General features: G+C 44.5%; 1 protein-coding gene across 2 annotated transcripts in view; it reads right to left on the bottom strand.

Moving 5' to 3' along the window:
• Positions 1 to 24,896, bottom strand: part of EMB3129 (GTP-binding family protein) — a 54,106-nt gene that overhangs the window by 5,576 nt on the left and 23,634 nt on the right. The gene's annotated exons all lie outside the window — the stretch shown is intronic.

Below are 24,896 nucleotides of genomic sequence, written 5' to 3'. Positions count from 1 at the left end.
GAGTTTTGTCGACAGTAGAGAACCTGCTGTCCAGCGTTTTCTCAGCCAAGGAAACAACCCAAAAACGCAGCCTAGACAGCAGATAAATCAGCGTTTTTTCCTCATCAATTCAGCCCCGACAAGAACAATAAAATTCAGCCACAAATCAGCAGGGAAAACAGTCAATTTCAGCCCCCAAAGTAGCACCGATTCTCAGCCTTGCCCCTTTGTGGACAGCAGATAAAGAAGCATCAAATTCAGCCCTAAGGTCTTCATCGACATAGTCCCCGTTGCATCAGTCCATTGCATACGCATTGTACACCTTTGTGCAATCAAAGATTAGACCACTCTCGCCGACGAGTGGGGCCTTCGGAGGAGGTTTCTACAACCTCTCGGGTGTCGTATCTCTTCTCTCTCCTTCTCTCAGTCTCATTCACTTGCACGCACAATATCCACTCACTTTGTTCGTGATCATAGCACTCTCCATAAAGACGGAAGGCTCTCTCCTTCCCTAAGAACTAAAAGGAACCTTGAGCAAATAAAGATCACTAATCTTGAGAAAATACAACATTCATTCCGCTGCACCTTACATTGGTATCAAAGCTTTGGAAGTGTTCTGCATTACTCAAGGAAAGAACCACAAGAACCACAAGAATTTTTTTTGGCTTGTTGCGGTCGCACGAACCCAAGTTCTCTTGGGCGTGTCGATTCCTAATCGTGTTTTGTTGAAGAGTGACAGGAATCCCAAGAAAGAAGGGCTTGTCCAGCCTCCCCTTGTGTCTCTTTTCACTCATTGAGAGCGGACCGTGCACTTAGCGGCCGGCCAATCGACGTGAGGTGGGAAAAAGCAACCTTGGTGTGAGCGCAAGGCCGCCAAGGGGTGTGCCCGCAGAAAGGAGTAGAACTCGGGTGAAGAGAAGATCCTTCTCCAACGCGACTTGCAAGTAAAAGAACCCCTCAAGAACCCAAGATTCTCACAAATCAAGGACCTCAAGAACCTCAAGACACTCAAGAACCCAAGTTCCTCGCCAGCTTAAGACCCCAAGATCATAGTGCACGGTCGTCACCCGAAGCGGAATGGATACTTCGCATACAGGTGATGAGCATGAGAGAGGCGACGAAGACTCATCCCCACCCGGAGATGATTTCTTCAACCCTCCCCCTTCGCAATCTACGCCACCAAGTGCACCAGACCCTATGGAGGCAATGATGAAGCAGATGATGGCCATGATGGATAGACAAGAAGCAAGTCGCCTTGCTCAGGACCGTGAGCGCGACGAAAGAGCCCGTGAACGCGACGACAGAATTGCAAGAATGGCTGCAGACCAAGAAGCCAAGGACCGCGAGCGCGACGAAAGAAACACAAGATTTGCCGCACAACAAGAAGAAAATCGCATTGCTTTAGAACGCGAGCGCGACGCCAAAAAAGAAAGAAAAGAAATAAGGAAGGAGGAAGCGGCAACACGAGCCGCAGCCTTGGAGGCTGACCCTGAAGCTCGACGAGAGCTACGCACTCAAGAATTGCTTGCCCAAGTCCTAGCCTCGAAGACCGAACCACCCAAAGCTCGTGGGAGTTCGTCAAGTGGCGCAAGCCACGATGCAGATTCCAACAACCCAATCACTGAAAAGTTGACTTTCAGTAAGTATGACGGTAAGATGGATGCTACTGTTATTCGTTCTTGGTTGCATAATTTAATGCTTATTTTGCGACAACTAAGAAAACAGGCAATAGCAAAGTTTTCACGACAGCTATATACCTTGTCGGTGATGCCATCAATTGGTACCACGCATGGCAAGAGGCACAGCTAGCCGCGCACCTAGAGGCAGCCGACGATTTCACGCCCCTCTTTTAGTTGGGCTGATTTCCAAGACAAGCTCAAGACCAGATTTGACTTTGTCGGGCTTGCAGAAGTCCTTTGAAGTATTTTGTGATGCTTATGGTCGTAGTCTGGGTGCGGTCTTGATGCAAGAAGGCCATGTCATAGCTTACGAGAGCCGTTTGTTCTCTAGGCCGGAGATGACAGCACAGATTTATGAGAAAGAGCTTTTGGCGGTTATCCATGCTCTTACTCAGTGGCGGCACTACCTACTCGGAGCGGATTTTACTGTCTTTACAGACCATCAGAGTTTGCGCTACTTCTTGTCACAGAAGCAGCTTTCGGAAAAGCAGATGCGGTGGGCGAACATCTTGTCACAGTTTCACTTCCAGATTGTCCATGAGCAAGGACAGAAGAATGTGGTGGCAGATGCTTTGTCTCGGAAGCCGTTGGATCTGGCTATTTCCGCGATACATCATAGGAGCTTCGAGGATATGGTCGATCAGTATGCCACAGATACAGATTTTGCAGATATTCTCACACACATACGGGATGGGGAGACAGTAGCTGGATACTCCCTTAGGGAAGGCTACTTGATGAAAAAGACTATGTTGTGCGTTACACAACCGTTGAGGGAAAAGGTTATGACTCAATGCCACTGTCCACCTTTTACGAGTCACCGCGGCATTGCTACCACCATGAAGGGGGTAGAGAGATACTTTTTTTTTGGCCGAGACTCAAAAAGGATGTGGAAGAGTTTGTGCGCAGTTTCTTAGTATGCCAGAAGGTCAATTTTGACAAGCATAAGGCACAGGGATTTTTAAAGCCTTTACCCATACCCACCCGCCCTTCGAAAAGTATTGAAGTGGATTTCATTTTTTATCTCCCGAGAACACAGAATGATCACGATGATTTAAGATTAGATATTTGAAGCGGATGAATATTCGCGAGATTTGGATACGGCTTTTGCCAAGGTTCGTGAGACTTTGCAGAAGTCTCAAGAACGACAGAAAAAGGCAGCGGATCGCCATCGTCGCTACATGAAATTGAAGGAGGATGATTGGGTGCTCTTACATTTTGAGAAGGCACGCCTACGAAAGAAAAAGGGAAAGGAGAGGCTTTTTCCAAAGCTTAGTATGCGATACTACGGCCCTTTCCAGATTACTGAAAAGATAAATGATGTCTCCTTCCGATTGAAACTGCCAGATACTTGGAGGATTCACAATGCATTTCATGTGAGTCTCTTGAAACCTTTTAAAGGTGATGTGCCTGATGATGGGGAGCTTGATGAGCAACCCGAAGTGGAAGAAAACGAGGAGATCCTTGTTCCTGAACAGATTTTGGCACATAAGGATACGAAGATTAAAGGTAAAGTCCAAAGGCGGTTCTTGGTTAAGTTCAAGAACTTTCCTGCATTTGATGCGAAGTGGATGGAGGAGGAGGACCTAGCAGATACTCCTCGGATGGTGAAACTTTACCTCAATGTTTTGGTTTAGCATAGTCTACTCCAAACGGAACCCAGAAATTCAGCTTGGCCGAAGATCTGGTGCAGTGGGATGCACAAGAGGGGAGTTACTCCGCTCCTTTGTCAACAGATGCCTTGATTTTGATACTAAAGTCATGAGCTTCATGGATACTGATAGCTGACAGTATTCTGCTGGATGACTTTATGAAATGGAATTCCTGATAATGATACTGATTTGTTCTTGACTTCTTTTGAGTGCAGGAACTGATAGCCGAAATGACTGCAGCATTTTGGTCTGATTGATCTCGAATAGACATGGCTGCAATAGGGGTTAGTCAATCGGACATCGATGAGGTCCCGATTGGACCTAGATGTGATTGCTAGCTACATTGCCGATAAATCATGGTCTAAGATCAGAATGAATGTTGAATGTCATGTGATGTCCTGTGATGTCTGCTTATGTCCTGTGATGTCGTGTGATGTGACTGTCGATTTTGTACATGTGCTAGATGTGTGTTCCTAGTACGTAGGTACTAACAGTCAGTGTCTGCTAAGACGGTTTATGGCTTTTGTCGGTTTTGCAGGCGTAATCGCGGTCGATTACAATGCTTTCAAGAGGGGTGTATGTCACAAAGTGATGACGTGGCGGACAGCAGAAACCCTAATTTCTGCTAGAAACCTTCAAATTCCTGCAAACCCTAATTTCTGCCAGAAACCGTAATTTTTGGAAATCGCAGAGGGCAAAAAAAAAAAAAAAATGAGCGACGCGAATCTTGCTTTTTGCTCTACGCAAGAGAAAGGAAGAGAATGCTTTTTTAATAAAAAAAAAGAGAAGAGCTTTTGAGCTCTTATGCTTTTAACTGGAAAGCTTTTGGGGCTCTGCTTTTGGGCATCCCTTGTACCTTTAAATAAGTGGTGAGGGCTTCACTTCTCAGAGCATCTGGACGCAGAGTCTGAGAGTGAATCCCGACCCACTCTCTTGTACTTTGAATTGATTAATACAAAAAGAAATACCGAAAGGGGCGCCAGTCTTTGGGGCCAATATCTCTAGGCACGGAACTCCGCCGGGCCAGTGCAAATCTATTGTGATCTGTGAATTGTTTTGAAGTGGTTATTTGGTGCTGTCGCGATTGATTCTTGACTTGGAGTGTCCAAGTCTGTTACATTTGGTGCTAACACGATCACTTTACATTCCGATACTGATTCCCCCCTCATCATTCGTGCTGAGGAGGGCTTGCATTCTTTGCCTCTCATCTCGCATATACAGGTAAAGCGTGAATTACGACGAGGAGCACAAGCGGCATTCATTTATGTTGCTCCAGTCTCCCAGAGCATTCAGGCTCCAGGTAAGTATTCGGAGTTGTTTACGAAATTTAAACATCTCTTTTTGCAGGATGATCTTCCACCTCGTCTCCCACCGGAGCGGCCGAAGGACCATCGCATCGAGCTTCTGGAGGGAGCGTAGCAGTTAGGCTCCCTACCGTTTGAACAAGTCACAAGAGGAAGAGTTAGAGCGACAACCCACGAAGTTGGTGGCAAGAGGATTCATACGTCCTAGTGTAAGTCCTTTTGTTGCTCCTATTTTGTTCGTTCGCAAGAAGGATGGTTCGTCTCGTTTGTGTGTTGATTACAGGGCATTAAACAAGATGACCGTCAAGAACAAGTTTCCGATGCCTCGCATTGAGTATATCTTGGATAGGCTCAATGGGGCGAAGGTTTTCAGCAAGGTCAATCTTAAGAGTGGATACCATCAGGTACGGGTATTCAAAGGCGACATTTTCAAGAGCGCCTTTCGCACCGAGCGAGGGCAATGGGAGTATATTGTTATGCCTTTTGGATTGACAGGAGCCGTGGGTACGTTCAATCGTCTCATGGTAGGTCGTTTCGGCGATATGGTAGGTGTGTGTGTTCATCTTTTCAGATGATATTCTCATTTTTTCTGCATCGTGGGAGCAACATGAATTAGATGTTAAAAGGGTACTAACTCGTTTGGATGAGTGTCGGTTGTATAGTGCAGCTAAGAAGTCGGAATTTTTTCTTACTGAAGTCGCTTATCTGGGTTATATCATTTCTGCAGAAGGCGTCAAGCTAGACCCTGCGAAGGTGGAACAGGTTCGTAATTGGGATTTGCCCAAAACTGCATATGATGTGCGCTCTTTTCTTAGTTTATGTCAAGCATATAGTTCGCACATAGACAATTTTGCACGCATTGTTGCACCTATGACTGATGTTTTGAAAGGGGTAAAGACTCGCCGTCAGCGCGTAGACTTGCCCGAGGCAGCCATTGAGGCTTTCGCAGCTCTCAAGGTTGCGGTGACAGAAGCACCATGTCTTATCCTTGCCTCTTGGGATGACCCCTTTGAGGTATGGACGGATGTGAGCAATGTCGCCATAGGCGCTGTGCTCCAGCAGCATGGTCACCTAGTAGCTTTCCTTAGCCGGAAGCTCAATAGTGCGGAAAAGAATTATTCAATTTATGATAAAGAACTTTTGTCTGTCATTTACTCACTTAAGCATTGGAAGCATTTTTTGTATGGTAGAGAGTTTATAGTGCACACATATCATCAAGCCCTCAAGTGGCTCCAGTCTATGCCTAGTGCACATTGGAGTGATCGCCAAGCGCGGTGGTCACAATTTTTTGAGCAATTTGATGATTTGATTGAGTATGTGCCTGAAAAAGCTAACCCTGTTGTTGCAGATGCGTTGAGTCGCAAAGGACAGATTTTGGCTTTTGAGTCAAGAACCACATTTTCTATACAGGGTGAGTCTTTTGACAGCATGAAGAATCAGTATGCAGATTCGGAGTTTGGTAAGTATTGGTTGCACGCTCTTCCTTCCCAAGGGCCCAGCAACTATCTCATTCGTGATGGATTGTTATTTTTTCGTCAGCGTCTATGTGTGTTGCCCTCTCTCAGGCCAACCATATTGCATGATGCACATGATTCTCTCACGGGTGGGGATAGGGGAATGAACACCACGTTGGAAAAGATTGAACGTTTCTTTTATTGGCCTAAAATGCGAAAAGACGTGTTTCGTTAGGTCACACAGTGCACCATATGTCAAAAAGTAAAAGCTCCTCGGGGTAAGCAGCAAGGCCTCTTGCTTCCGCTGCCTATTCCGGAGGGACCTTTACAGGATATCTCTATGGATTTTGTGACTAACTTACCACCAAGTCTGTATTCAAGGAACACTCAATGTTTAACTATTGTTGATCGTTTCAGCAAATTTTGCATGTTGATTCCTTGTAAGGCCACAATTACTGCACAAGATGTTGCACGATTGTTCATAAAGCATTGGTGCCCCCTCTGTGGTTTGCCAAAGTCCATTGTTTCCGATAGGGATGTTAAGTTTACGTCCAACTTTGGCGTGCACTCTTTGAAAATTTTGGCACAAAGTTGAATTTTTCATCCGCTTTTCATCCACAGTCAAATGGTCAAACGGAAATTTATAATCAGTTGGCTTTTGATGTGTTGAAGTCTTATGTTCATGATCAGCAGTCTCAATGGGAGCTCTATCTCCCATTGGTTCAAGCTATTCTCAATGATTCCTTCTCTTCTGCTATTGGTCGAACTCCGTATGAAGCAGCTTTTGGCCGCCGATTCCAGTCACTGTTGACTCGATTGGTCAGTCAAATGCCTCATGCCAATGCTGAGAGTCAGTCATTGGATGAGATTTCGGAGAGTGTGAAGCTTCGGCTAAGCAAGGCTCAGGAGTCTTATTCTCGACAGGCTGACAAGCATCGTCAGGAGGTCTCTATCAAGAAAGGAGATTGTGTGTATCTACAAATCATGAAACAGCGTCTTAAGCAAGTTGGAAAGAAATGTCCTAAGTTATCTTTTCGTATGTATGGTCCATTTCCAGTCATCAAAAAGATTAATGAGGTTTCAATGAAATTGAAGTTGCCTAACTCATGGTCAATGCACAACGTTTTCCATGTTTCTTGGTTGAAAGTGTTTCAGGGAACACCTCCAAAGGACGTTTCGGAAGAAGAAGAACCGGAGATCATCGATGAAGCTGAAGTCATGGAGCCGGAGCAAGTCTTCTTGCATCGGTTTCGCCATGGTTCGAAGAAACAAGTACGACAATATTTTTTGAAGTTCAAAGATCGAGGAACCTACAAAGCGGTGTGGGTAGACGAAGAGTTCTTCAAGGATTATCCAGCGTTGTTGGCAGACTACAAGGAAGCCATGCAACTCGGTACCAGTACCTCACTTTAAAAAGGAGGGGATGTCACGTGACACATCCAACCCTATGTGTCCGTGGACAAGCTACACCATAGCAGGGTTTCCGTCAAGTCCAGTCAAGTTAGATTAGAAGTGATCTGGCACTCTTGTGAGTCTATTCGTAGACTGTGCATGCCCAGTCACTCAGTGTAGATGCATATCCTCTGGTTACACACTGCATAAGCATAAGCATTTCCATCAGATTCCACCAGAGTCAGTTTGGGGATTTTTCAAGTGACTTTATCCCATTTTTCCCTATTTTTCACATTTTTCACTTATTTATTAAGTGACTTTTGTTGGGTACTCAGTAGGGAAAATTGGGCAAGTTAATATATAAGCAAACCCAAGTAAGCACAAATTGGCAGATGAGCAAAGGCACAGCAAGCTTCCCCAAGCAACAGGTGTCCCTCCCTCTCTCAGCAAGACTCTCCCCAAGCCATCTTGGTGAGCCTCTCCTTCCCTCAGCCATCAGCGTTTTCCATCCTCGCCATAAGGACCCCTTCCCTTGGCGTTTGTCCAGAATCAGCCATCGCCAGCCCAGCCCATTGCCTAGCGTTTTCCCCCCTTCAAGCATACCAAAACCAGCGTTTTCTGGATCGCTAAAAGCATCAGCATCTGCAGTGTTTTTGCCTAAGGTCTTCTAGCGTTTTGTCGACAGTAGAGAACCTGCTGTCCAGCATTTTCTCAACCAAGGAAACAACCCAAAAACGTAGCCTAGACAGCAGATAAATCAGCGTTTTTTCCTCATCAATTCAGCCCCGACAAGAACAGTAAAATTCAGCCACAAATCAGCAGGGAAAACAGTCAATTTCAGCCCCCAAAGTAGCACCGATTCTCAGCCTTGCCCCTTTGTGGACAGCAGATAAAGAAGCATCAAATTCAGCCCTAAGGTCTTCATCGTCTTCATCGACATAGTCCCCGTTGCATCAGTCCATTGCATACGCATTGTACACCTTTGTGCAATCAAAGATTAGAGCGCTCTTGCCGACGAGAGTGGGGCCTTCGGAGGAGGGTTTTACAACCTCTCGGGTGTCGTATCTCTTCTCTCTCCTTCTCTCAGTCTCATTCACTTGCACGCACAATATCCACTCACTTTGTTCGTGATCATAGCACTCTCCATAAAGAAGGAAGGCTCTCTCCTTCCCTAAGAACTGAAAGGAACCTTGAGCAAATAAAGATCACTAATCTTGAGAAAATACAACATTCATTCCGCTGCACCTTACAACATCGGTATCCAAAAGGCTGTTGCTCGAACTCCTCTGTCTATGACTGAAAGAAATCTGTAATCTTCCGTGTCGTTGGATCTCTCTCATTGTGCCCCTCTTCAAGAGATCCTCTCTGTGTTTGCGAATCTCCAATAAGTATAATCCGAGGCATCTCTGATCCTGGTATCTCATGACTCTAGAAAGTGGCCCAAAACCCTCTCTGAATAGACAGTGAAAGCGGCCTTGTATCTCATAGTATTCTCGGCAGTGACATATGTAATGCAGCTCTGTCTCTGGCTCTATCTGGCACACCTGACAAAACCTGGACTCCGTGGGGTACTCCTCTAAATCTGCCTGTCTTGATCTCTAGCTGATGTGAGGATGTGCGTATCTGACCAATAGCACATCGTATCTCGTGGGATAGATGAGTATCCATGTATCCTGGTCTGATCGCAAAACCATCCTCCGTGAGTTGGAGAAGATGCTCTCTATAGAAAGTCATCTTCGTACCTAGCTCATGTGTAGGTTGTATCCATGTCCTCTTCGTATCCAACTGAATCAAGTCCTGTTTGATGAGCCTGGTAATCTCTACCCTAGTGAGGGAGATGGAGGGTGCATCCAAAGAGTACTGAAATGGGGGTAGCCGATCCATACTAAAGCCATGTAACTGAAACCAAGATGCCATCTTTGCATACCAACATGATCTATCTCCTTGCAATGCCAGCTGTCGCAAAGACTCTAGTGCTTGAGCATATCTGTTTCTAGGGAGAGCCCAAGTGCTATGCATAGATGAAATTGATGGAGTGAGTGTCTCCACTACCAATGGAGGAGCACGGAGCTCCGCCCTAACAATGTCATGTGGTACTGAGGCCTTGGCCCTAATCATCCGAGAAATCATAAACACCAAGGGCTTCTCCATACATCTTCATCCATCAGTACTGCCAGCTCTGCTATGATGATCAACTGAGGGGCCCCATATCTCCACTCCATACAGCATGGCCGAAGTGACCAAAGTGTCAAAGAGCCAAAGCTTTGTCCGAGGTTCCTAGAACTGAACCTACGAACATATCCTCTCAAGTCTCCCCAATGCTGCATAGGCTCTGGTCAATCGCGTATCTGTTGCACGCCTCAGGGAAAATATTGGACCACCAAAAACCGCCCCAAGATAAGTGTATGTATCTGCATACTCCACAGTCTCTCGACCATATGTAAAAGTGGGGGCGGACCTCCTTACCCATTGCGCCGTGGTGTTAAACACCATTACCTTGGTCTTACCAAGGTTCACAAACAATCCACTATCCCGTGCAAATACATGCAATGCATCCAAATGACGTTGCATCCCCTCTGAAGAATCTGAGATCGGCACAATATCATCAGCATATAATAGCAACGAAATCCATGTCCCTGCAAGTTGAGAACCTCTATCACCCTCTGTCTGTACATAATCTAAAAACTCATCTACATATATCCCAAAGAGAGTCGGAGATAGAGGACAACCATGCTTCACCCCAATGGTGGAGTGAACCATGTCGGACATGCCTGAGTAGTGCATACATGTCCTACCACTGTCCTGTATAAAGCTAAGATCCCCCAGATTAGCTCTGTGGGCACCCCCATGTCTTGCAGAGAGAGACCTACATCGGAGGCTACGGAGCATCGTTGGCAGCATCGAGCACACCGCCCTAGAGAGCTGACAGGACATTGAGGCCATACTACAGAGACCAATGAGAGAGCTCATGTGATGATCACCATTATATACTTTCTCCATTGTACACCTCATTAGCCCTCATGTGATTGTACCCCTCCCCATATATTTTGAGATGTATGCAATGTTGATAACGATGTTGATGATGTAGGGTAGACTTACGTACCCACCCAATCTAGGTACCCTCATTTATTTATTTTTTATGTTCCCAATCCATTGTACTAGAGTCACACATGGATGTGAACTTTTGGTCTTACAAATTTTTCCCTTTTGAAGACATTAACATAACATTTCCTTTCATTTCATCTCACTCTCTCTCTCTCGGACAACCTCGGACGTTGATCCTCATTTTAGCTTTTATTTTACTTCATTTAATTTTGTATCCGGACATGTATTAGATCCACCAGGATTGTATTAGCTTGGTCTCATAGGTCATTTTGGCCTTTTGAAGTTTAATATAGCATTTCATTTCTCTCTCTATCAAAATTGTATGTACTCCCTCTATGACTCTAGCAATATTGCCTAGATGGTCAATGTTTATGGTCCATGGGTAATGATCAACACATGAGATCACTTGTATCTGATTAGGGAATACCTTGACTCGTACGATGATACTTGATTGTTGTCCTACATTAGTGGTTAGCTAACTGTGTATCGTAATTGGAGATTGACGCACAGAGATCGGATGGAGACTTGAAAAGGACTTCTTCACGATCAAGAATCTATTACCGGAAGTGAAATTTGTGAATGTTAAGTGCTCGCCTTTTAAGGTCAAATACTTTGCATGCTTTTTAGTGAATTATAGCTTGTATTGGCAATATTGCATGGATGGTCACCGTGTATGGTCCATGGGTGATGGTCAACCCGTGAGATCGCTTATATGCGATTAGGGAATTGTTAACCTTGTACAATGGTACTTGATTGCTGTCCTACATTAGTGGTTGTGTTTCAAAATTGGACATCGATGCAAGTAGATTAAATAGAGGCTTGAAGAGAAGAACTTCACAATCAAGAATCTATCGTCGAATATGAGATTTTATGGAGGTTAAGTGCTCGCTTTGTAAGGTTAAACACTTTGCAAGCTTTTTGGCTAATTATAGCTTGTAGGCTAATTTGGGTGAAAGAAGACTATTAAAAGAAGCCAAAATCTCTAAAAAGAGGAGGTTAAGGATATTTTTGCAAGCAAAGGACTCTCTAGACCAGAGAAGTAGATTGCCGCATGTGCAAGACAACCCCTCACGAAAACGGTCATGACTTGAAAGTTGAGGGAGGCACACTAACGTAATTGAAATCAAGGAAATATTCATCGTAGAATTCCAGTTGATAAAGATTCTAAAGCCATTTCCAAGAAGCATTCTTGACACCACAAGAAGAAGACCTTCAAAGCTGGAGACAAAGACATCAAATTCAAGTACTACAATGGAAGAACAGCGATAAATAAAGCTCTCGCTTTTATTCACCAATTTGAAGCAACCTTTGCAAAAGGGAATTTCTTGGAAGGATCCAAGTTGCAACCTGTTAATATATATCTTAAGGTACAACTAATCCTTGAAGGACGTAAACCTAAAATGTCACGTGACACATCCAACCCTATGTATCCGTGGAAAAGCTACAGCATGACCAGGGTTCAATTCAGTCAAGTCAGTCTAGAATAGGAAGTGATCTGGCACTTTTGTGAGTCTGTTCGCAGACCGTGCATGTCCAGACACTTAGATTAGATGCATATCCTCTGGTTGCACACAGCATGATCATCAGATTTCCATTAGAACCCATCAGGAGCATTATTACAATGCATAGACCTATTTTCCCTATTTTTGACATTTTTCACTTATTATTTTTATGTGACTTTTGTTGGGAACTAGGTCGGGCAAATTTCATAAGTTTGTATATATAGAAACCTAGCGCTAGCACTTTCTTGCAGAAGAGGCAGCAGGAGCTTCGGTTCAACAGGCACCTTCTCAGCAAGACCCCCCCAAGCAGTTGACCTAGCGTTTTCTGCAAGGAGACCCAAATTCAGCCCTTGGCGTTTTTGCATTGCAGATCAGCAAATCCACAGCAAGACACAGCAAAAGCCCCAATGTTAGCAGTTTTCCACAGCAGAGCCCAAATCAGCCCTAGCATTTTTGCATGAGCCTGACACCCTCAAGGTTTTTGCAGATCTTCGCGACAGAATCCGCCCTTAGACCAGCGTTTTCAGTTTTCAGCAGTTAGAACCCGCAGAACAAGTCCCAAACCTCGTAGATCTCACCTTTCCGCAGTAGATCCTCGCCGCACGGTCAGATCCAGCACAGTTTACAGATTCAGCCTGGAAAACGCAGATTTCAGCATCTACGTTTTTCAGCGCCTCGTCGTTGCATTGTCGTCATCGCCGTCGTCACCGACATAGAGTCAGCATTCAGCAGATAAAGATTTGCAGATTTCAGCCCTTAGCATTCTCAGATTTCAGCGCGTCTCATCGTCGTCCTCGTTGGGAAGTCCAAGCATTATAGAGATTTGTGCAATCAATAGTAGACCGCTCTCGCCATAGAGAGTGGGGCCTTCGGAGGAGGGTTTTGACAACATTCTGGTGTCGTATTCTTCTCTCTCTATCTCTCAGTCTCAACACCTTCATTCACAGTGTTCATCACTTTGTTTGTGTCCATTGCACTCTCTCACTAAGGAACGGAAGGCTCTCCCTTCCGTAAGTAAAAGGAACCCTTGAGCACAGTTCGGAGCACTCATCTTGAGCAAAGTTCAACATTCACTTCCGCTGCACCTTACATAAAAATTGGGAGGAGTTCAAAAAGCAATTTTATACTCATCCTCGTCCTACTTTTGAATCAAATGTAAAAAAAGAATGGGATTGGCTTTCTGAAAGATACTTCTCAAAGTCACCTCATTCATGAAATTGTTTGACAAAGAAAAGATGCGGAAATTCGAAGCTAGATTCCAATCACCTGCAAAAGAGTTTGAAGTTGTATTCTCGTAACACTCTTCACATAATGATACAATCTGCATTAGTTGCTAGTACTTTGCATTCGAAAGGAACTCCTCGTAAATAGGAGTTTAGTAACTTTTATGCAAATCAAAAAGCTCTCTATGATAGACACCTCTTCTCAAAATTGACCTTTGGACAAGCCAAGGGTCAAGAAAAGCAGCCAAAGGGAGACAAATATCTCACTCCCTCACAGTTCAAGGCCTATATGGCTTCTTGTGTGGTGAGAAAGGCCATGGGAAACCAAAATTGCCCACATCTCAAGAAGAACTCTCCATCTCCTGCTTCAAACTGAATACTTGATGTACAGGCTAACACCAGCAGGAGAAAGGAAAGCGACAACCCTTCAAAGGATGGGGAAACCTCAATGGATAGAAAGTTTTGATACTCTCAATGCTCCCCAGACATCGGCCTGCGTCGTTCGGAGGTTTTCTAGCATACAACGGAACGCTCCCCAGACATCGGCTTGCGTCGTTCCGAGGTTTTCAAGCATACAACCGAACGCTCCCCAAACATCGGCCGGCGTCGTTCCGAGGTTCAAACAATACCAAAACAATAATTCTCACTTCTCCACCCGGGAGGAAAATCAACAATTAATGAAACCAATATTAAAACCAGAGTCAAACAATTCAAATCGGCACCAAGACAGGTTTAAAACAGATAGCATCCATTTCAAACAATACTTTCTCAAACAATGTTCACAAGTATATAACTAGAAAACAACTAGAGAGGTCATTCAGGGGTTTGTTCAGACAACCGAACTTTGAGGACAACTGGCTTGCCCTTCTGCATCACGGTAATGGTTCGGTTCCAAACCTGGAGAGTCGCATCATTCTTGTCGTGTCAGGGCATGCCCAAGAGAACGTCACAATTGCCCAACTTCATAATGTGGAAATCGGCTTTTCCATGATAATCTTGTATAGTCACTGGAAGAGCACCAATGAGCCGTACCACTTCTTGAGTTTGCCCCGTGGCTAGCTCTTTTCTCCACCCTCTGCATCATAATCAAAGTGCATCTGCTTCAAGAATTCTGGATGGATGAAGTTCTCCATAGCTCCGAGGTCAAAGAAAATAAGGGCTTTCAAGCCGTTGACTTTTCCATAAGCTCTGCATAATTCATTAAAACTCTCGAGGTGTATACCATAAATAGCAGGTATAGCCCTCTTGGCCGGAGGTGGCCCCGAGGATCTGTTTGACGTGGGAGCATAAGGTTGCACTGAGATGTCGAGGCTCGCTTAGGACATGTATTGAACGTATGCCCTGTTTGGAAACATTCGGAGCATCGGCCTTCTTGTAACAAGGCGTCTCGTTGACGATGTGTTAGACGAGGCCGTTGAGACTCGTTTTCACGAGATTCCTGAGAATTTGTTTGTTGTTGCCGGAAGTTCTGGTTAGTGGCCGGAGTTGCTTCCGTGGCAAAATCCAACTTTCCTTTTATCATTTTGTAGCCGACCACGGCATGGTCCATAAACTCTTGCATGGTTGAAACTTGCTTGGACAAACAATATTCCTGCAATGGTGATGGTATTCCAATGGTGTAGCGCTCGCACTGGTCCTCCATGGGAATGAACTTAAAGAAGGACATCGGAAGGTAGACGTCGAGAAACCTTTGGTTATAGTCCTCCATGGTCTCTATGGCAAGCATTTTCAAGTTGCCCCATTCTGACCTAATCTGGACTTCGAACATAGAAATCATGTAACTACGTGCAAAAACTGTCTTGCAAGCTTGCCAGGTCCTTGGAGCAAGCGATTGTGTCGCGATTGAGCTCTACCATTGCATAGCAATATCTTTAAGAAATCCCGCTGCTCGAGAAATCTTGGATTCTTCTGTATAATTCCCCAAAGGATAGATGTTGTCGAATTGCTGTAGGAACTGCAATGCTTTCGATCTTTCACCCCGGAAAAAGTGAAAAATTTGATTGTCGTGCCACCATCCTTGAAATCTTTGGGTTGGTCAGGCACGTATCTTGCGTACGAATAATAAGGGTATCCATATGGGCTCCAACCATTGTAGCATGGTGGCGGTGGGGTGGGGGAGGTGGGGGCAACGGCGATGGCAAAGGCGGTTGCACTGAATCTGGGTCAGATGGCTGCACCATATTCCTATAGACTCCCCTAATCGGCACAGACGGCTGGGAAGGTTGCAGGTTGGAAGCCCTCGTACTTTCTAGTGCCAGAGCTCTGCTCTTTTGTAGGACCGGTATGCTTTCAAAAAAGCACACGCCTGATGCTTTGATACCACTGTCACAAGATGGGCACCACGTGCCAGAAAAGAACAGACTGAACAGACTTTTAGCACTTCAATAACAACTGAACTGAGAGAGAGACGACACGAGACACAGAGTGGCGGAATTCCAACCCAAAGAGTATTGGCCCCAAACCTTGGCGCCCCTTTCGATATTTCTTTATATTGCATCAACACAGTACAACACGGTACGCCAGACTCTGCACCTTCTCCAGGAAGCATGACAGAGAATGAGCCCTCTGCAAATATTTAAAGGCCCTTGGCCCATGAAAAGCAATTCACATGAAAGCCTTCAAACTTAAAAGCAATTGGCCTCAAAAGCAATGCCCAAAAGCTGCCAACGTAAATTACGGAAATCCATACATCTGCCACATCAACAGTCAATGCAAAACGCAAAAAACCGTACAATCTACCACGTCATCAGTCAACGGAAAATCTAGAGCGTCCGTACGGCTACCACGTCATCAGCTGCTGCGCAAGCCGTTGTGTGTGTGTGTGTGTGTGTGTGTGTGTGTGTGTGTGTGTGTGTGTGTGTGGATCCTGCTTTATTTTATTGCCTTTATGTCACTTGGGCCCCATCAGATGGGGTCCCATAAGTTGGTAGGACTTCTTCTTCTGTTGTTGCTTGTTCTTCTTAGGGTTTAGGCCCCTCTGCTGTGATCTGAAGGTTGGCTTTGCTCCACTGACTTGACATGTCAGCAGTTTGTGACAAGCATATACATAGAGGGGCTTTCTTAGCTGCTCCAATTCAAGAACATGATGTTATTTTAGAAATATCTTGACATTACAAAATCCATCCTATTCCAGATTGTGTAAAAAAGAAATTGTCCTTCTACTCTGAAGGAGTGTGAAGAAGGGTCTTGTTCGACCTAGTACTTCTCCTTAGTTTTCATCACTTTTACTTGTTTTGCAAGAAAAATGGCACTTTTCTAATGCACATAGATTATCGATCTTCAAATAAGATTACCATAAAGAGCAAATTTTCAATTTCTAGAATTGATGATATTTTAGATAAGCTGTCAAGAGCACAAATTTTCCGCCACATAGATCTCAAGAGAGGCTATCATCATATTTGTATTGCTTCTGAAGATATACATAAGACAAAGTTTTTGGTAATGCCTTTCGGCCTTAGTAATGCTCCAACAGCTTTCAATCGAATGATCGACCTAAATCTTCTGTCTTCATTGACAATTCACAGGAATGTTCTTTAACAACATCTCGGTTTTCTTTCACATAGAGGAAGAATATAAACAACGTTTGCAAATTGTCTTTGAAGAAGTACATAAGCATAACTTCAAGTCAATGCTAAGAAAAGTGAATTCTTCTTAACCAAAATGCACTATTCAGGACACAATTTCTCATAATCAAATACGAATGGACCCAACAAAGATTTAGGGTATTTTCAACGTGCTTTTGTTCATGATGTCCGAAGGTTTTTTAGGCTTTGCTCCTATTCAAGACGTTTTATTCGTCATTTTGCTCATCTAGTTGCACCTCTCCATGAATTTACAAAGAGAAAGATATCCTCATATGGGATATTAAACAAAAGAAATGCCCACAACCTACTTCTTTGTCATGGATGCTTGAGAGTCAATAGCTACCTGCATCATCGCCTACATCATCGCTAGAAAGCTCTAGAAAGTTGAAGAAGGATCTAGAAGGTTCTAGAAGAACTAGAAGGATCAAAAGTTTCTAGAAGCTTGGAGAAGATTCCGGAAGAATCTAGAAGTTTCTGGAAAGCTCTAGAAAGTTGAAGAAGGATCAAGAAGGTTCTAGAAGATTCTAACCTCCTCAAAAAGAACCTAGAAAGTCCTAACCTCCTCAAGTAACCTCCTCAAGCACTAGTATAAATAGGGGTCTTGGGCCACAAGCCCCTCGGTCTTGCCAACACCAGTTGTGAGGCTCCTATGAGGAAAGCCCTCTTCTAGTTCTTGTTTTATGTTCAAGTCTTGTCCTTGCAATCAAGCTTTGTCTTGTACTCTGAGTCATGTAATCCAAGTCTTGTATCTATCTCTCTTAATAAAGTATTAAGTCTTCTAATCACAATTAAGCTTATCATCAAGTCCCAAGTTCTTGTACATTGTGAGCACATCCTCTTGCTCTCTCCTAGCTCAATACGCACTCATAACAGTTTGGCAAGACTACCATCTCTTAATCTTCTCAAGCCATCATGGAGCCGACGATGGAAGGTGTCATCAACGCATTGCAAAGCATCCAAGCTTAGTTACAAGAACTTCGCGAGAGTAACGCTCAACTTCAAGCAGGGCAACCCCTAATCTTGGGACCAGCGTTGCAAAATCTTCAACGTCAAATTCAAGAGCTTCAAGAGACAAGCACACATCAAGCACAAGTTGCAAGATCTAGCTATTCTCAACAACATAAGAAGGAACCGAAGGTCAGCATGCCTGAAAAATTTGATGGGACTAGATCAAAGTTTAGAGGTTTTCTCCAACAAGTGAGCCTCTTCATTCGAATGCAACGAGAGCGTTATCCAAATGATGCCTCTCAAGTAGGCCTTATTGGGACCCTCCTCTCGGGTACGGCTCTCTCTTGGTTTGCTCCCTTACTTGAAACAGAATCTCCTCTTCTTCATGACTTTGAAGCTTTTGTGCGGGAGTTCTCTGCAACCTTTGGGGATACTGATAGAGCAAGGGTTGTTGAAACCAAACTTCAAAATCTCCACCAAGGATCAAGACCTGCATCCGTCTATGCATCCGAATTTCAACAGCTCACTTGTGATCTGACTTGGCATGAGGAATATTTCATTAGCCAATTTCGGTGGGGATTAAAGGATGACGTAAAAGATCTTTTATTGACTATGCCAAAGGTTCACACACTAAGCGAGTTCATCTCTCAAGCAATAGAATGTGATAATCGACTATTTGAGAGGAGACAAGAGAGGCGTCTTGGGGCACCATTGCGACCCCAAACAGAAGTGACACATAATGGCTACACACCTCAACAGGGCCATGAATCAAGCATTGAGCCCATGCAAATTGATTCAGCACGGTTTCAACCTCTCTCAGCCCAGGAGAAGCAAAGGCGACGCATTAATGGCTTATGTATGTATTGTGGAGAGCAGGGGCACATGGTTCAACAGTGTCCAAGGAAGAGAAGGATGAAGGTTCATGGTGCAATGGCCTCAACGTGTTCGGAAAACATGGACGTCCAACCCCAATAGAGACCGACCGGTTGGACAAAAGACATGCAAAAAAAGGTCTCTTTCTTACCGCTGATTCCACTTCAAGTTTTATGCTACCAGTCAAGATCCATATGCCGGGTAGGCACATGGATTGTGAAGCATTACTAGATTTAGGCGCAACGGCGTGCTTCATGGACAAAGAATTTGCAAAAGAACAAGGCATACCACTGGTGGAGAAGTCTAATCCAGCAACTGTAGAAGTCATTGATGGTCGTCCCCTCGCTTCAGGGGATGTCAGGTATGAAACTCGCCCCATAGAAGTAACATTGCAGGAGCATGTTTCAAGAATAGCGTTCAATATTATACAAAGTCCAAGCAGTCCAATTGTTATTGGGCTACCGTGGCTTGAATTGACATCGATTGGAGGGCTCGAAGAATTGAACCACGAAAAGTTCAAAAGAAGAACAGAAGGCATAATAGGCCTATATATCTTGGAGCCAAGGTCTTCATGCGTGCAGCCAAAAAGTATCCATATTTGCAACACCAACTGACACGTCGACAACCAAAATCATGGAGGCATTGCCACGTCAATATCAAGATTACAATGATGTTTTTGAGAAGAAGAATACAGACCTCTTACTGGAGCATCGGCCCTATGATTGTGCTATAGAGCTTCAGGAGGGAACCCAACCCGCTTTTGGCCCAATATACAAGCTATCTCAAGATGAATTGGTAGAATTACGGAAAAATATTGATGAGAATCTTGCTAAGGGATTCATACGGCATTCAAAGTCCCCAACAGGAGCTCCAATACTCTTTGTAAAAAAGGACGGAACCCTCCGGATGTGCGTGGATTATAGAGGCCTAAACAAGATCACAGTCAAGACTCGCTATCCCCTTCCCTTGATCCCAGAGCTTCTCGAGCGCCTTGGCAAGGCAAGAATATTTACAAAAATAGATCTTCGTGGTGCTTACAACCTAGTCAGAATCAAAGAAGGTGATGAATGAAAAACAGCCTTTCGGACAAGGTATGGCCACTTTGAATATACCGTCATGCCATTTGGTCTCACAAATGCCCCAACTGTTTTTCAACATTTAATGAACGATATCTTTCAAGAGTATTTGGATTATTTTGTGGTAATACATTTGGATGATATCTTGATATTTTCCAAGGATCAAGAAGAGCATGAGCACCATGTACGATTAGTGCTTGAAAAGCTTCGTGCATCAGGGTTATATGCAAAGTTGGAGAAGTGCTTTTTTCATCAAGCTAAGGTGGAATTTCTTGGTTATGTAATTTCTGAAAAGGGAATCTCCATGGATCCAAAGAAGGTTCAAACCATCCTTGATTGGGAGACACCCACATCGGTAAGAGATGTTCAATGTTTCCTCGGATTTGCAAATTTTTATCATATCTTTATACAGGGATACTCCAAGGTGGTTACAGCACTCACAAGGTTGACAAGCCATAATAAGTTTGTCTAAGACTCAGAGGCCACGAAAGCATTTCAGACTCTCAAGCAAGCTTTCACGACCGCACCCGTTCTAATTCACGCAGATCCTACAAAGCCTTTCATCCTAGAAACAGACGCTTCAGATTTTTCCCTTGGCGCTATTCTATCCCAAGTAGGAGAGGATGGTCGAGTACATGCAGTGGCTTTTCATTCCCGCAAGTTCTCAGCTGCAGAAATCAATTATGAAATCCATGACAAAGAGCTCTTAGCAATCATCGACTCCTTTGACACTTGGCGTCACCTACTTGAAGGAGCTCCTCATAAGATCACTGTCTATACAGATCACAAGAATTTGAAATACTTCATGACATCCCACGTCTTGAATCGTCGCCAAGCCAGGTGGAGTGGTATCCTATCAAGGTTTGATTTTATTATCTCTTATAGACCTGGCCGTCAACAAGCTAAGCCAGATGCCTTATCAAGAAGATCCTACCTTGCACCTAGAGAAGGCGACGCAGCATTTGATCAACAAGAGTCAGTGATTTTGAAACCTGAGCAGCTTAAGCTAAACGCCACCATGAGCCAAGCTCCTGAATATTCTATGTTAGGTACAGCGGAATGAATGTTGTATTTTCTCAAGATTAGTGATCCTTATTGCTCAAGGTTCCTTTTAGTTCTTAGGGAAAGAGAGAGCTTTCCGTCTTTATGGAGAGTGCTATGATCACGAACAAAGTGAGTGGATATTGTGCGTGCAAGTGAATGAGATTGAGAGAAGGAGAGAGAAGAGATACGACACCCGAGAGGTTGTAAAACCCTCCTCCAAAGGCCCCACTCTCGTCAGCGAGAGTGGTCTACTTTGATTGCACAAAGGTGTACAATGCGAATGCAATGGACTGATGCAAGTTGGACTATGCCGATGACGACGACGGTGATGACGACGACGACTTGATGGCTGAAATCTGAGATCCTTTATCTGCTGATTTTGGGGACTGTTTTGGTGGCTAAAATTCTCTGTTTTGGTGGCAAAAATTCTCTTTTTATGGCTGAAAATGAGGGAACATCTGCAACCAACTTTGTGGGAATCTGCTACTGTTCATAAGGCTGAAAATCTGCGTTTTGCCACTGCTGAAACTGCAGCTCTCTTAGCGTTAGTGTTGGGGCTGAAATCGCTGAGAAATGCTGAAGTCTTGCTCGCGTTTTTGCATCAAAAACGCTGGCTGAAAGTGAGGTTCCTTGGCAATGAAAACGCTGGCTGATTGGCACTCTAGGCGATCATGCAAGGGGGACAACAAGCGGGGGGTCTGAGGTGATAGGAATCGCCAAGGATCTGCTACATTGGGCTGGCGTTTTTGACTGAAAACGCTGAGGTATGCTGAAGGAAACGCTATGCTTGATGTGGGTCTTTAGCGGGAAAAACACCGAGGTTGGCTGATCTACTGCTGGGACTGTCGCCAGAAGAGGGGGAGAACTTCACGGTGAGGATGCTCTATGAAAAATGCCAAGGTGATGGGAGGTATGGCGATGGGGGTCATGAGGGGAGGTACTGCTGAGAAGTTGCCTATTGAGCGGGAAGCTCCTGCTGCCTCTTCTGCCAATTACTGCTAACTTGGGTTTGCTTATATATTAACTTAGCAAAATTGCCCTACCTACTTTTGTTGGAAAGTCACTTAAAAATAATAAGTGAAAATACCAATAAATAGGAAAATAGGCTAAATGCACTGGAAAATTCCCCTAACTGATGCTAATGGATTCTGATGGGAATTCCGATGATCATGTTGTGTGCAACCGGAGGATATGCATCTATGCTAAGTGACTGGGCATGCACGGTCTATGAATAGACTCACAAAAGTGTCAGATCACTGCTAATCTAAACTGACTTGACTAACGGGAACCCTGCTATGGTGTAGCTTGTCCACGGACACATAGGATTGGGATGTGTCACGTGACATCCCCTCCTTTTCAAAGTGAGGTACTGGTACCGAACTGTATGGTGTCGAGGGAGATCGCCAACAGCATCCGGAATCCTGGAAGGGACTCTTCACCGGCCCACTCGGATGTGTGGGTCGTGCGGTACTTGAACTTCATAAAGGTCTGCAACGCTTGCTTCTTTGGGCCACACCGAAAGCGACTCAAAGTCTTCTGAATCTCCTTTCTTGCGTCAACTTCGTCTAGAGATCTACTTCTTTCGTCCTCAAGAATCTCCATGGCTAAAAATTCCTGAAACCATCTCCAACACAAAACCATGAACGTACCCATTCCATGTAAAGTGAAGGAAAAAAATCTTGTCTCCTCTAAAGACTGTGTATGCAATGTAGATAAACATAGAGACGGAGTGACAACCCGTTCATCAAACACATGCAAACAATGCGCTCGAATCTTTTTTGTTTGATCGACATCAATCAACGTGGCAAATCACAATGGAAATGCCCATGCTTTTCAGCTTTTCATGAACAATCCGCATACATTCATGCTCATCCATGAGAGAAACGTGCTCAACATACAATATGTCATGCCTAGGACAAGGGATCACATAACGATGCTGACTAGAGTACAGGAAACGATCACGAATGAAACATTCGAACAATGCGTGTGTATCAATCATGCGAACACATAATACTTCCTGTGATGGTTCTTTGGACCAAGGCTCGAGAGCCAAGATCGCTTCTTCGGGATCTATCGAATCGTCTTGTGGGGGATCTGTGGACCTCGACTCGAAAGCCAAGATCGATTCTTGGTGATTGATCGAATCTACAACGAGGTTAAGTTCGCTAGAAAAAGCATCAACTAACACATCATCCTTGTGAACAATCACATCTTCTTCATGCAACTCATCATGCTTGTGAGAAATCACATCTTGATCATGCAAATCATCATGCTTGTCATTGTCATCCAAATCATTATGCAAATCATTGGCATCCAAATCATCATGCTTATCATTGTGCTTCAAATCATCATGCAAGTCATTGTCAATCAAATCATCATCATGCTTCACACAATCATGCAAATCTTGTGGGTCATGCTTTGGAGAAGAAGAGACTGAGAGAGTCTCCTTTCCCGGAATCTCTTGCATCGGTGCCGGCACTGGAGACGAGAGTCGCAAGAACTCTTGCATGTGTCGGTCGCGTTGTTCTTATCTTGCCTTTCTTGCTGCTTCTCTTTCTACTTCTCTTGCCTTTCTTTCTACTTCTCTTTCTGCTTTTTCTTCTCCGTGTCTGTGTTTCATTTCTGCCATTCTTTCCTTAAACATCTGCTTTAACTCCTCCATAGGAAATAGTGCAATCTTTGTCATAGATGGGAAAGGGGGAGGGTCGGAAAAACCTCCTGGTGGTGAAAATTCTTCTTCGCCTCTCTCATGCTCATCACCTCCAAGCGAAGTATCCATTCCGCTTCGAGTGATGACCATTCTGCAATCGTGGGTTCTTGTGGGTTCTTGGGGATCTTGGGTTCTTAAGTTCACGAGGAACTTGGGTTCTTGAGGTCTTGGTTTCTTAAGTTCAGGAGGAACTTCGGTTCTTGGGGGGTCTTGAGGTTCTTGAGGTCCTCGACTCGTGAGAATCTTGGGTTCTTTCGCTTGCAAATCGCGTTGGAGAAGGATCTTCTCTTCACCCGAGTTCTACCCTTTTCTGCGGGTGCACCCCTTGGCGGCCTTGCGCTCACACCAAGGTTGCTTTTTCCCACCTCGCGTCGATTGGCCGGCCGCTGAGTGCTCAGTCCGCTCTCAATGAGTGAAAAGAGACACAAGGGGAGGCTGGACAAGCCCTTCTTTCTTGCGATTCTTGTCACTCTTCAACAAAACACGATTAGGAATCGCCACGCCCAAGTAAACTTGGGTTCGTGCGACCGCAACAAGCAAAAAAAATTCTTGTGGTTCTTGTGGTTCTTTCCTTGAGTAATGCAAAACACTTCCAAAGCTCTGATACCAATGTTAAGTGCAGCGGAATGAATGTTGTATTTTCTCAAGATTAGTGATCCTTATTGCTCAAGGTTCCTTTTAGTTCTTAGGGAAAGAGAGAGCTTTCCGTCTTTATGGAGAGTGCTATGATCACGAACAAAGTGAGTGGATATTGTGCGTGCAAGTGAATGAGATTGAGAGAAGGAGAGAGAAGAGATACGACACCCGAGAGGTTGTAAAACCCTCCTCCAAAGGCCCCACTCTCGTCAGCGAGAGTGGTCTACTTTGATTGCACAAAGGTGTACAATGCGAATGCAATGGACTGATGCAAGTTGGACTATGCCGATGACGACGACGGTGATGACGACGACGACTTGATGGCTGAAATCTGAGATCCTTTATCTGCTGATTTTGGGGACTGTTTTGGTGGCTAAAATTCTCTTTTTATGGCTGAAAATGAGGGAACATCTGCAACCAACTTTGTGGGAATCTGCTACTGTTCATAAGGCTGAAAATCTGCGTTTTGCCACTGCTGAAACTGCAGCTCTCTTAGCGTTAGTGTTGGGGCTGAAATCGCTGAGAAATGCTGAAGTCTTGCTCGCGTTTTTGCATCAAAAACGCTGGCTGAAAGTGAGGTTCCTTGGCAATGAAAACGCTGGCTGATTGGCACTCTAGGCGATCATGCAAGGGGGACAACAAGCGGGGGATCTGAGGTGATAGGAATCGCCAAGGATCTACTACATTGGGCAGGCGTTTTTGACTGAAAACGCTGAGGTATGCTGAAGGAAACGCTAT

Source organism: Adiantum capillus-veneris, chromosome 12 (assembly GCF_014529385.1).
Source record: "Adiantum capillus-veneris isolate H3 chromosome 12, ASM1452938v2, whole genome shotgun sequence".
NCBI lineage: Eukaryota > Viridiplantae > Streptophyta > Polypodiopsida > Polypodiales > Pteridaceae > Adiantum > Adiantum capillus-veneris.
This window is presented reverse-complemented; position numbering and strand designations above follow the sequence as displayed.